Raw genomic sequence first — 13793 nt, 5'->3', positions numbered from 1 at the left:
TATGTTTGCAGATTGAATTTGCAGGATGGAGGATGAGCTCAGATTGTGAGTTGGAGAACAGTTTGGCAGTTTCCAGGTGAATGCATAGTGACCCCAACAGACCCCCCAAAGCACCTACATTAGGCTTACAAAGCCAGGTTTGAGCACCTCCGACAGTAAATGCTACTGTGCGAACAGGGAGACCATGGAATAGCTGCCTCCATGATGATGTGGCACTGGATTTGAGTCACCTCTGTATCAAAGCTCCTGTTGTACTATAATACGTAGTCCAACTGGTGGATTATTTGTATTCCCATTTAGAGCGTCTTTAAACCCCCCTGGTGTACGTTAGAGATGGTGACTGGCGGTGGGTCAGACCACTAACAGAGCCTTACGCAGTCTCTTTGCTGCCATTCAAATAAACAGAATCGACTGCGTCTGTAGGCATCAACGACTCCCACTATTACTTTCTCTTTCCCTTTAACTAGCCTTCCTGTGAACACAGGTCTCCTCTTCTGCTTCTCCCAGTAGGGAGTGTCTACGTCAGAGGGGATGGGTGGGGTGGTGCAGGTGTCTGTTTGGATATTTTGCATGGAAACCCCCAGCAGACCTTCGTGCCCACAGACAGACAAACAAAGTGTAAGAAGAGCTGGAGGTTTGCGGTGGGGTGTGAATGGACGGCTGGGAGTGATGGATGGAAATATGCATGATGATGCAACCACGAGGGGAGGGGTCAAGGGGCAGAAATGACCTAAAGGAGAGATGGCAAATGCAAGTAAAACATCTCAGTGGGACTGTCACAAGCCTACACTGTAAAATAGAAATACATCTTTCTGGAAAAAGAAAAGGACCATCACAATGTCTACGTTTCTAGTTAGGGCAAGAATCACTGTCCCTTATTTCTGCACTGGAGCTCTCTTTGTGCAGTGAGTAAGGCAGGTGGATAGTGGCGTGATGAGCTGGGTTGGATGTCCACAGACAGGCAGGCTGGGTAAACAGAAACCCACGCTGCAGTGGCTGATATCTGAGCCCACCTGGTGTGGCTCTTGCCTCTGTGACTGAGGGAGCGAGTGGGAGCATGGAAACTTCCACAACCTCTTCTTGCAACCTGCGAGATGCATGGGTATAGCAGCACGTTTGGTGAAAGATGGGAGACTGTAGGACATGTCATGAGCGCAGGGGAAACTGTGATATAAAGCAGAGGAACATTGAAGCGATCAATAAAGAGGAACAATGTTTAAGTAAATATAAGATAATATCCACCATCACATCTGCAGAAGCAATAGTAGGTATTTCTTTTTGCCCTCTGACTGGTCAAGACAAATGGAAAAGATGTTGGAGAGGACGATGAGCTTCATTTGTTCCTGGTGACTACAGTGACATTACATAATGACACTGTAGACACAGGAATGCCATGGTCAGATGAACTACCTCAGTGAATGGAGAAGCAGCTGTTTCGCTCTTTGAACAGTTCTGTCACCATCGTCCAATGAGACTTGTCGTTGCATCAGACGTCAAATCCTCTCTCTCGTATCTCCCTCTGTTATTTTTCTCCTCATGGTTACTTTGGACACACCACTCAGAATCTAAACGGGAAGATGTCCAAGGCCTGTTGGCACCATCAAAGGTGTTCTGAGAAAACCACTGGGCCTTTCCAGAAAGCAGCCGTCACTGCCTTTCAGAGCGTCTGCAATATACTGTTTGCTGAGTTGACAGAGGCGGGATCTGATGATGTTGACACTACTGTTAAAATGACCCCCCGCCGGCTCACCCTTCACAGCTTTATGATGAAATCCTGTGCCACCATTCATCCCCACAAGTGCTCCTCAAATATTTAAACTCGGCCTACATAAACACTGCTGCGCAGGAGAGATGATACCCAATGCTCTTTGGAGCAGACCTGCTGCATTATAAATCTCTCTTCAATTGGCCAGATGTGGCCAAGTCAAACACACCATCGGGTTTTTATTGTGTTAATGATTTTTCTGTGTATAATAGCTATGCCATTTCCATTCAAATGAACCATGGTGATCTCAGCAGGAGACTAAAGGTGATGGGAGGAATTGTTTTTCCAACATTTCCAACATTAAGTAGATACTGTGCAGTTGCACGATGACAGAGCCACTTGTGACCAGAGTAATTGCAGATGAGAGAAAACGGGACAAAAAAGAGGATACCAGGAGTGTGGAAGAGAGTTTTCCAGCGTGTTTATCATTGTACGCATGTTTCAGTTTGACACAGATTAATGTCGGTGTTGCTGTAACGTATGGTCTGTCTTGGTCCAGAGGTCAGTCAAGGTCACTCCACCTGCTGTGTATGTCAAAGTGAACAGATCCTGTGAGGGGGGTTGGTCGCCGCTGAGGGCCTTTAGACGGATATCCTAATGTAAATACTGAGCCAACCTCTCCTGTAGTGAACACTTCCTCTCCCATGACTCTCTGAGCCAATAAGGCCTGACCTTCTATGCAGGGATTCAAAAATGTTGTGCAACGCCTGTCATCTGCCAAAACAAGGTAAAGCTATGAAAAATACCCCTGACAGGACGGAGACTAGGGAACTGAACTGACTGTCAATGTGACTTATGCATGGACAGGCAAATAGTCAGCTCACACAATATTAGATGTTTTATTCTTCTTTGGAGGCATCTGCCATTAAGGTACACTTAACTTATTTCGTGTTGGACAAAAGTTTGTTTCTATTAAAAAACATGGCAGCCATACTCAATCGGTTCTCTGATTGGAGTCGATTAGGGGAAAACACTTTGCGACCACCACGGAGACCTGGGTTTCATCAATCACCTGCTGTGCGAGGTGGATAGGAGATGAAGTTGTTGCCTTGTCACTGGTGTTTGATTAAGGCCCTGGTGTGGAGGGGTAACACTGAACCTCCATTCACATTATGCTGTCCTTGTAAAGCACCTTGCTGGCAAGTGGAAAGAGACAACTTGTTTCTCTAATGAATTGGAGGATACAAGGTCAACAGGCAGAGGGGGAGTTAGCAGCAACTATCTAGCTTGTCCCTGTGTTTTGGCACAGGCTTGGTAGTAGCACAGGGACATAAAGCAAAGCAGAAATGATTACCCCAGGTGTTTTTTTTTATCGTTGGCAGACTGAGGAAACATCAGCAATATGTTCCAACTTCCTATGAGATATCCAGGACAGTGAACTCTCGGAGAATGGTCTTTCTAAAGGAGCATTGCATTAGAATTTGACTTTGTCACTTCTGAAAACATGCAATGACACAAAATACAATGACGGAACTAGATAGATGATAATTTCTTACTCATTTGTTAACATGCCCACTTATAAGCATATGATGACATTTTATGTGCATAGCTTGAGTACCAAAATAGCACTCATTATGGTTTGAAAAATGTCAGACATCTGCAGTAATCTATGCCAGTGAAGTCACTGATGGCAATTAATTTCTGGTGAAGTCATGCAATGCTTTGGTTTTTATTTCTTAGAAAGAGGCTGTATTGGTATTTAGTGGAGGAAAAACCATGAAATCTGGACTAGCGTAATTGGTGGAGTGGTGGGGTTAAGTGGTTTAAGCCCAACCAGCCTGAATCTACTGCTGAATGTGCATTATGGACAGAATGACTGGTTGATTTTGCTGAGTTTTTGCTCTGCACAAGAAAAGATTCTCCTCAGCCACCAGATCATGAGGTAAAACAGTCACAGACTTTACACATGCACAAACTGCTCTGTTACTCATTTGCATGAACCCTCTTTTATAAGTGCTCCTTTTTGTTATAATACTCAGAGATGTTGTTTTCTAATTGAATGTGATTGGTAATGTTTCCTTCTTTAATTACGAAAAAGCAACAACATTTGTGCGAATTGAAAAATTCAGCAACCATGCAGAAAAGAAAACTTAGTTCGGGAACTGAATTGATTAAAATCAGCTGAATCATCCACAACAGTGTTTGTCCTCCATGACCTTTTCAAGGCAGTGACTCAACACAACAATACAATCTGACTATTGTTAGCTGCAAAAATGTTTCCCTTAGGGGAATTTCCTGTGACAATGTGAAGATTCAAAAACAAATCCCCTCTGCAGAGGGTAGTACTTTATGTGTGTCTGTGTGTGTGATGATCAAATTCTCAATTGGAGCTGATCACTATGTAGTCTCTGTGAGCGGACACCTTGAGATTGTGAGTCTTTTTTTAGTATGTAACCTCTGAACTGGAGGTATAGTTCTTTAAATGTCCACTTATCTTCAAAGAGACATTCCACTTACAGAGAAGGGTCAAAGCTGGAATACTCTCATCAGTGTGTCACAAATTCCACGTCCCTGTTACAAACCAACATGCTAGTTTCAAGATGGCTGTCAGACCCAAAAAAAGGGGCTTCACAGGGAGCAGAACATCTAACATCGAGGCTGAATACATTTCAAACCCGACTTCAAGCTCGCAGTGAATGCACACATCATGCTGCTGCAGTTATTATTGTTGTGCAGAGCAAATTTTAAATAAAGCTTTTCTGGCTTTATAATAATCAAACGTCGTTATTGATTAATTTTGATGCTTCATTATTGTTAATCAGCATTTCATCATGCCTCCGCTTGCTCTAAAGTGCAACATAAGGTCAGATAGTATCTACAGCAACAAATCACAGAGGTCACTCAAGACAAACCAGAAGGCTCAGAGGGTTTTGCCCTGAATCTGAATATTAAAAAACAACAACAAAGTGAACAGTATGAAATCAGCATAGAAATTGAATTAACTATACATGCACAAAGTGTTTTGTTTCGCAGGATATCAGCCATAACATACTTCTACAAACTTAACAAAGACATGGAAACACGCTGACTGTGTGGATTATCTCTGAGAATTGAGCAGGATAACAGGTGAAACTATATATGGTATTCTAAGCAGGCACTGGAAAGCAGATTTTGCATTGGCAGGATTTCCATGGTCTCCTTGCCAAGCACAATACTCGACATAATGAGAAACACTTGTTTCAAAATGAACAATCCACCAAGCCGCATAGCATTCAAAAGCAACCAAGGGAGCTACTATTTTACTGTATATCATTAACATTGATTATGTTTGGTGGCTTTGGCTTTGAGCCATTGAAATATTCCCATACAACACCTCCTGTAAAGATTTAAGGCCTGTTTACTTTACAGATGCCTGAGAGGTGTTGATCCTATAAGAGGCCAGGAGGTGTGCAGTGCAGTGTTCTGAGAAGAAAACAAAGCGGTGCAAATGAAATGAGAAACTGCAATACAAGTCACATTTATAACTGCCTCTCAGGAAACCTGCCTTTCTCTTCACTGCCGTCTCATTGTGTGCACTTTTCTCTTCTGGGCCCTTCTGAAGTCCAGCAAACATTCCCAAAATGACATACTGTTGTGGAAAGAACAAACGAATAAACAATAAGTTTTTGTATGGCCGAATATCGTCCAAGAACAAATAAAGCATAAATCAATAGAAATAGCAAAATCATAACTGCATCTCCCTGAACCTAATGTCCTCTGCATGTTCAACATGGAGGCAAAATGATAAATTGAAGACATGGCTTCGGCACAATCACTCTATCAGTGGGTTTGCACTGTGCCAAGGGTCAATGCTATGCTTACCATCGCTAAAAACAGTGCTGTAATTACAACAGTGGGCTTTCAAAGTTAATGCATCTGTGGGAAAGAGAGGAGGAAAATTGCATGGTAATATTCCCCTCCACCAGAAACAAAGAGATCCATACACAGTCCGTCTGTGTTTGTTTATTTGATGCCCATTTCAATTCTGTTGACTTGTTAAAAGTCTGTGGCTGTGTACCTCAGCAGTATTTCACTGTTACAAAGAGAGGTATTAAATGGCAGAGGGTTTTATTGACACGGCTGTATCCATGGAGGATTAGAGAGGTCTGTTTTCTCTGAATAGCCTGAACCCATTAACACTAGCCAAGTGGAGAGAGACATTTTTTTCCACTGCTTGGAGTTCTCAATCTTGAGACCACAGCCAAGGAAATGAAGTGCTAACTGTGACTGTGCGAGGGCAAGGGAAGTGATAGTAACGATTTTGCAGTGAAATTCTTCCTGTAAGGTGTTTGCAGCCGCATTGTTGTATTTTACAGCCACTCGGTCGCTTTTGGTTTATGGACAACACGTGCATGATGCGAGTATTAATTGAACTTGAGAGAAAACACAAGTGTTAGTATGAGCTCATATAATATTGCCAGGTTGTAGTTAGTGGTAGTAACTGTTGTAGTTATTGGCCAAGCTCTAGGCTGAGAGTGTAGGAGCCAAATTACATGGTGGTTGGGTCTGGATTGCAGCCTGCTGATTCTGATTTCAGCCACACAAACTGACTTGTGTTTGAATACGGCTGCTTGGCGAACCACTGCAGAGGCCTCGAAAAAGCGTGCGTCTTTGAACTGTCAAGCTGATATCATCATTTTCTCATTTATAATGAGGGAGCGACACGCTGACAAACATCACACCTGCCTCTCATTTTGCACACACACCGGGCTCCACAAAGCCGGTGAGGATTTTGAACTTTGGTCAAGTCAGTGAACAAGGCAAGCTCACGTTCACAGCCAAGCTATTGTTTTATAGGCTATCAAAGGATTTTACAGGCCTGATAAGGTGATATGATATTGAGGCTGCGGCTTCCTGCAGGGAGCAACTGCTGCTGTGTGGAAATGGATTCAGACCAAATCACATGTTGTGGAAAACTGCAGCTGTACTGCCCTCCATTGGCCGAAACGTGTAAGCATGTTGCACTTTGGTCCCACCCCAGCTGGTGATGTCACAGACTCACAGCAGGTGTTTCAGTCACCATGGTCAAAAAAATGGTGGTCAACTCAAAGTCAATTTTGTTTTTTAAAGCTTGCAAATGCAATATTGAAGTCTGGGTGGTAAACCGTCGCGTTGGATGTGATTCCTTGCGTTTTCCATGGGCCTTTCCTCACTCCTGGCCTCACCCAAACCTCCTCAAAGTCCTGCTGGAGCTTGTTTTGGTTTGTTCAGCCTAATGTAGTATGTTTTCATCCTCCAGTGTTGGACACATTGAAATTAGTTGGACCCTAAAAGGATTTTAAAAGTACAACTTGTTGACAGTCCTGTTCTGGTCATCCCCGTCAGTACAATGAGTCAGCACACCGTTACATCACTGTTGGGTGTGAGCACAACATAGAGAAATAAACCTCACATATCACTATTGCTGGTTGTGGAGGAAACTTCCAACTAACTGGAACTAATTTGCATTATTTTGGAAAGAAGAACAGTTGGGAGCACGAAAAGAAAATGATGTGAGATATACAATATGTCCCAAGGGCATCCTGGTCACACGAGACACACTTTATCCATCATCTGCAGCAGCACAGTCACCGCACAAAGTACTTTTAATCGTCCCATTCATCACAGACTAAATTAGACATTGTGAAAAATGACACTCACATTAAACTCCTTATAGATCCTCCTGTGTATTACTCTTTTTTGTACTCCTCCAGAGAAAAGGGGCTGAGCTGAGCAGCGTCTCCTTTCCACTCTTATCTGACAGAAGGAAGCACGGGATACCAGACTGACTCTGTACATAGAGGCGTAGAGCAGATGGAAAGGATGAGTGGGTGATGGGAGGACTGTGCAAGCAGCGCACGCAGGCATGTGTCAGATGGCTTTTAAACACTTAGAATACAAATTATCAGATATGAACTATGGGTTTTAACTGCAGCCCTGGAAAGGAAAGAGCTGCAACATTTCCAGTCTCACGTCGAATCAGACTGTTTAGCTAAGGCCTTGGACTGAACAGCGAGCAGATTTAAAAAGTTGAAATGACAGTTTAATGTCTCACACAAATCAGAGGGATATATGGGGTGCCCTGTTGAGAATTAGCTGTGTTTTCCTCTGTTATTACAGTACCATGGCATTCAAGGTGAGAAATACAAGACTGCATCAGGGACTTTATGCTTTTGGAGGGCTGGTGTGAGGGCTGGCAGCACTGTACTAACAAACATTTGCACTGATATGGAATTGCACTCAAACCAACAAAATGTAAATAGTGTGTTTCAGTCCACGGAGTCAGACATCTCTGAAAATGATACAGCGCTGCCATCTATGTCATTCCTCCACACTCTTGTATTATTCCCTGCGCGTCTGGCTTGATCTACTGGACCTAAACAATGATGGAAATTGAAACTTGCTCTGAGATGTTATTTAGAAAATGTAATGCACTGGGATTCCTGTGGTTAATCAACCAGAGCACAGCTGTTATGAGTAAATGGGAGAGAGGCGATTTCTGTTGTCTTTCACCAACGCACATTCAAACCTACGTAATGCTGCAATATGTGTGTTCAAGTAGGAATGTGTGAGCCCATGTTGCCCAGTCTTGAGAAGTAACAGGATTAAGGTCAGATGGGACTAAACACAAACACTCTGTCGTTCTTCTCATCCATCATCCCACTCTCTACACACTCACCTTGTGGCAGAGGCCAAGAGGAAAGGCAAAGAAATTCAGAGTAATACAAGGAAAGGTGAAGAGGACACAGAAATATCAGGAACTAATCATGGGAAGGGGGGACATGGAGAGTGAACAAGTCATCAAGCAACAAAATACGCAATAATGTGAACCATGGGCCTCTCCTTCATCAATCTCAGAATCCATCTAAATTTGATTGTACATAACTAAAAAAAGCAATAGGTGATGTTTTTGTTTTGGGATATGACTACACAACATGTGATGTGGTCTCCAGATGGGCTTTGAACAAACATGGTCCATTATAAAAACTGAGCCCATGGGTTGTTTGTGCAGCAGGTTGATGACTCATAGTTATGTTTTGTTGTTAAGCAACACCGGCCGTAGTAATTATGACAGGAGATAAATTAAAGTGTGGCAATGTTGTATAGTAAGCGACAAAGTCAAAGTCGTTGATGCTGCTACTATCATTTGTGAACATTCGGCAAAGTTAACCACTAAGAAAAGTCAGATACTAATCAATTATGATCAGATTAGATACTTGTTTGCAATAGTATCAATACAAACAGCCACAGAAAGCCTAAGGGTGTTGACGGATGATAGCTGGACATTCGATTTTTTTTTTTGTATTGCTCCTTTTTTCCCCCAAATAAAAATGTATTGTCTAATTTCTAATCTAATTTGAAATGTAAGTATCGTGACCCTAGTCCACCATAATGTCAACCATTCTCACCCACACATGAAGCTCTAACTTAAATCTAAAATCAGAAATACAGACAGATTCGGTGTTTGACCACTGGTTGGCCCTGCCCAGTTCTGTCCACACCAGGCCAACCCAGACCAGACTCTGCTCTGCCCAACATCAGCTGTGACCGCTGTGCCCCGGCCAGACACCACAGGTCCCATGTCCAGCAGCTCAAGCAGTCAGAAGTGACAGGCTAATCGTCCGCACGAGTTCTGCTCAGTAGGTCAGGGCACAAGCCAAACAAACAAAATAGATATCATCATGACTGAAATTAGGTAAAACTGAAATCCTTTATAAACAAAAGGAAACACCTACACAGTTGGACAGTATGAGAGTCTATGAAGAGGAATCTGCATCTTATTGAGGAAAGAAAAATTCAACATCTGAGAGGTAAAATGAGGTAAAGGAGGGATTGTATATCAGGCAATTAAATTTGTGTTTGGCTTTATTTGGCCTAAAATGTGGGTAACCATTATTTGGATTTTGGGTTGGATGGTGTATTGTGCTGGATAATTTTATTTCCATTCCACTCGAGCATGCTGGCTTAGTGAGCAGACTATTACTATACAAATATAAACATGTCCTCAGCAGCAACCTGGTTCCTGGGTTTCATATTCTTTCAAGGAACAGATTATACTACCACTGCAAAGGTCACCAGGGTCACACTGTGTAAAAATGCTTCCAAATTACAAGTTGTTATGGGTTCCAGTGAAAAGTCTGTAACACGTGACTTGAATGTTGGAATAAAGGCTGAGGCATTAACCAAATCCAAACATTTCCCTCCACACAGTAAATTACATAATATGAATCACTTTTGGATAGCATTGCCTCCAAAATCTATAAATATGCAATAAAGTGTGGTTTGAATTGTGAACAGAATCATGCTGTCTCTTGAAATAATTTTGGTTTACACACTGAGAAGACTTTTGGAACAAGAAATCATTCTGCCAATTTCTCCAAATGATCATGGTCATGTGACAAAGAATAAGCAGAAAATGAATGGCATTGTAATCCAGGATATAATCACGCTCATGCTATTTTTAAGATATATTTTTTACTATTAAAAGTTAATATTGTGTATCTGAGTAAATAATGGTACATATCAGTGGCAGGCAAGTAAAAAAAAACTATATTCGTAGCGCACGTTGCAAAGTGCTTTATCAGGGGGAAAAAAGGAAGGATGAAGGCAATTACACTAAAACCATTAATCCACTGATTCATGGCAAAGCGACTGTTAAACCTATACAGAAGTCTGTACATGGTCACACAAATATGGGCATTACACATGCACAGACCAATCCATCTGACTTGTAATTCACTTTCTAACTCTGCTTCTGCTTGAAGGAGTTCTGCCAACCATCCCCACAGGCCTCTTTACCAAACTCGCTGCCACTGTACATAATGTACCCTAGTGTGTGTGTGTGTGTGTGTGTCTGAACTCCGCTGTGAATTGCATGTATTTTACTACATCAGCCTTTGTGCCAGGCTGCGTCATCTCTCTAATGGTTCTGTGCAATAACACTGGCAGAGTTACGTCAGTTACGTCCTTGGGGAATCGCAGAGATTCAGGAAAAGAACCAGTCATGGACACAGATGGGTTCAACAAAAGCCCACTCACCCTAACTGTTGTTATGGTTAAGAGTCATGCAAAAAAAAGAAAAAAGTTTTCAAATTATTTCTCTCATGGGAAATGACAAAAACTAAATGATAGTCATGGTTATCTACATTATTTTGTCTTGTTGACTCAGGAAACTAAGTGATGCAGCTTACTGGAAGGAAACGTAACAGTGAGCTGAGGTAAACACAGCTTCACCTCTGTGATGTCCATCCTGTTTAGTTTCTCAAAGTTGTTTCCCTGAAGCAGATGCAGAAGCATTAAGAGCAGCCAACACATCTAACACTCACTGAGCAAACTCAACAAAGAAGATACAGATCTTCAACACTAATATTCTGCACATGGCAACTAACCCAAACATGTGTAAAGCTCTTTTTATTGGCATTTAAAGGTACTTGCAAATATGTTATGCTCAAACTGCCAACTGATATGTCCAACCTGAGAGGCTGGGATGAGAGGGGAAGCAGAAGAGAAGGGAATATTGTTTTAGGGGTCTTAATAGTATGTTCTTTGAGCATGTTTTACGTCACTACCACCCACTGCTTTTCCTCCACATATGGTTGAGTTCCAGGAATGTGTTTCCTTAGCCTGGTCTTGATGACATGGGTCACGTCACTGACACTGCACATGCTGGCGAGAGATGAACCGACAACATGGCTTCGAGCGCTTAAAGGATGGATACAGGCCTCTGTGTTGTTAGGTGATAACCTTGAATTTCACTTGTTTTTGCCAAAACCTATTGAGAAGATTGATACAATCTGTTGAATAGGTAGCTTAGCTTAGCATAAAGACTGGAACCAAGGGGGAACAGCTAGCCCGACTCTGGCTAAAGGTAACAAAATCAGCCTCGTGTTTACTAAAGATATTACTCAAAAACTCCAGTGTAAAAAAAACAACAAATTGTGGTTTCAAGTCTTGGTTTTAAGGGCAGGGATGTGCCAGTAGCAGACTAGTAGTTCCTTGGTTGAAACAAGATTTACAATTTGTTTTTTTTCCATGATAATTCAATAAAAGCAATGGTAATGAAAGACGACCAAGGATTACTGACTTCACTTTTTGTTGGCTCGACTTATAATTTTTCTTCCCTCCATATGATGAATATGTTACACTCACTAAAAAAAACACTAAAGTCCCAGAATGACCAACACTAGCGCAATAAAACACAAATTTCAGAAGGCTGGAAATCCCCAATTTTGTGTACTTAAAATTGAGTCCAAACACTTCATTAGACAAAAATCTGAGCATTATCCCAGAGCCTGCAAAGATTTGGCTAGAGAGTATATGTAAAATAAAAAAAATAAAAAAAACTTTATTAAATAATCCATTTCACACCCGGTAATGCTTGGTGTAAAGGCTGCCTCTGTGTCCAGCTGGAGAGGATTTCAGACAAATCTGAAGCTCAAAGTCTTCCAGTTAAAACAAAATGCGGCAGCCTGTGGATTCCCACTTAGATGCCACTTGGATGCAGCTTAATGCTAAATTGAGATATTTATGTACAGTGTGTCTGTGTTTACATTCTGTGGTGTCTGCATGTTCCAGATTTTACACCACATTTGTAGGATCAACTAATACGAGGAGTGAGGGTTTAAAAAGTTACTTTTTTGCTGCTAGCAAGCAGACAATTTGGAAAATGCTTGAACACTGGTATTAAACTGTACCACCGAACTGCGGAGAACAGTCTAAGCCATGAAGTCATTACACAGTGGTTGAGGGCGGGTTTAAAGAATTTCATTCAAAAAAATAAGATCAGTATAAAGTTCTCCAATCAGTGGATCAATGTCTCTGTTCATTAGTTTCCACTGATCTCAAAAATTATGAGATTGCGCAGCCAATTTGTTGATCTGCTTAGTTGATGAGTCCAACACTTTGCTCAAAACATATACCTCAACAAGCTCTGTATGGATTTCTTTTGGTGAAAAGTCTCAAATAGATTGGCACTGTATTTTTTTTTTTTTTTTTTTTTACAGATGTCACCCATGGGGTCAATGAATCTTGACTTAAGTTACTTAAATCATCTTTGACTTTCATCTAGAGCCCCCAATGGGTTAAAACTTTAACCTATTGGTGGCTTGACATTTGTCTTATTCTGCTCTCCTGGGGGGATAACAAAGAAAAAAAAATCCTCTACCAATAACGCTTAAACTCACCAACTAACATGTTGTGACTTGTTTTTCTCATCCATACATAGAGGCAAGTCTAAAATTGACATGTTGTGGTTTTGCAGGCTGCACCAAGCTAACTGGCTGCTGGCTGTAGCCTCATATACTGTATGCCATACAGACTGAGCTGTTCATCAAAAAATTTGGCAAGACAGCAAATCAACATTTATAACTATTTCTCGAGGGACTGCTCACCCGCAGCCTTTTCAACTTTTACCTCAACCTCCCTAGCTGAGCCCGCCCAGAAGTGAAGAGTAATCCAGCTGTGGTCTTATTCATGGAAATGTTGGCGATTCAGATTCTTACCGTGCATTAAGAAAAGCCATTGAGAAAGACTGGAATATTTTGCCAGCTGATCTCATAGTAGGATTTTTAGGGGTAGGTAGCATTACATAATTTGGTGAGCATATGCGTCCTCACAGCAGTTGGCACCTCCTGGTTCTGTGTCCAAGAAAGATCACCTTTTTCCCTGTGATTTCTCCAGCCAAACATGCACACATGCAACATGAGAAAGGGGAAGAAGTGACTGCTCCAGATTGAATGATCACTGTTGAGACTGTTATTTGTTTTTTAGGGTGACTAATGCCTTTATGGAAATGTTTCTTCCTCCAAACGGTCACAAGGCTTGGGACCACCTCTTGTCTCCTACCGTCCACAGTCATGGCAGCTGAAATGTATCCCGACATGTGAATGGAGCGCATTTGAGAGCGCACCTGTTTTACTTATTGATGGGCTTGTTTATGCCATTAGTGCATTCACATGTGTTGCACTGGATTTTGAGGAAAGTTCACAGACTGCGTTATTGGCACGGGAGAAATGTTACTGGGTGAGAAGTCATTTGATAGCGTGGACTCACTACCCTTCCGTCCTCAACA

This window comes from Trachurus trachurus (genome assembly GCF_905171665.1).
Source record: "Trachurus trachurus genome assembly, chromosome: 20".
Lineage (NCBI taxonomy): Eukaryota > Metazoa > Chordata > Actinopteri > Carangiformes > Carangidae > Trachurus > Trachurus trachurus.
The sequence above is the reverse complement of the archived record's forward strand: the minus strand, read 5'-3'. Positions refer to the sequence as shown.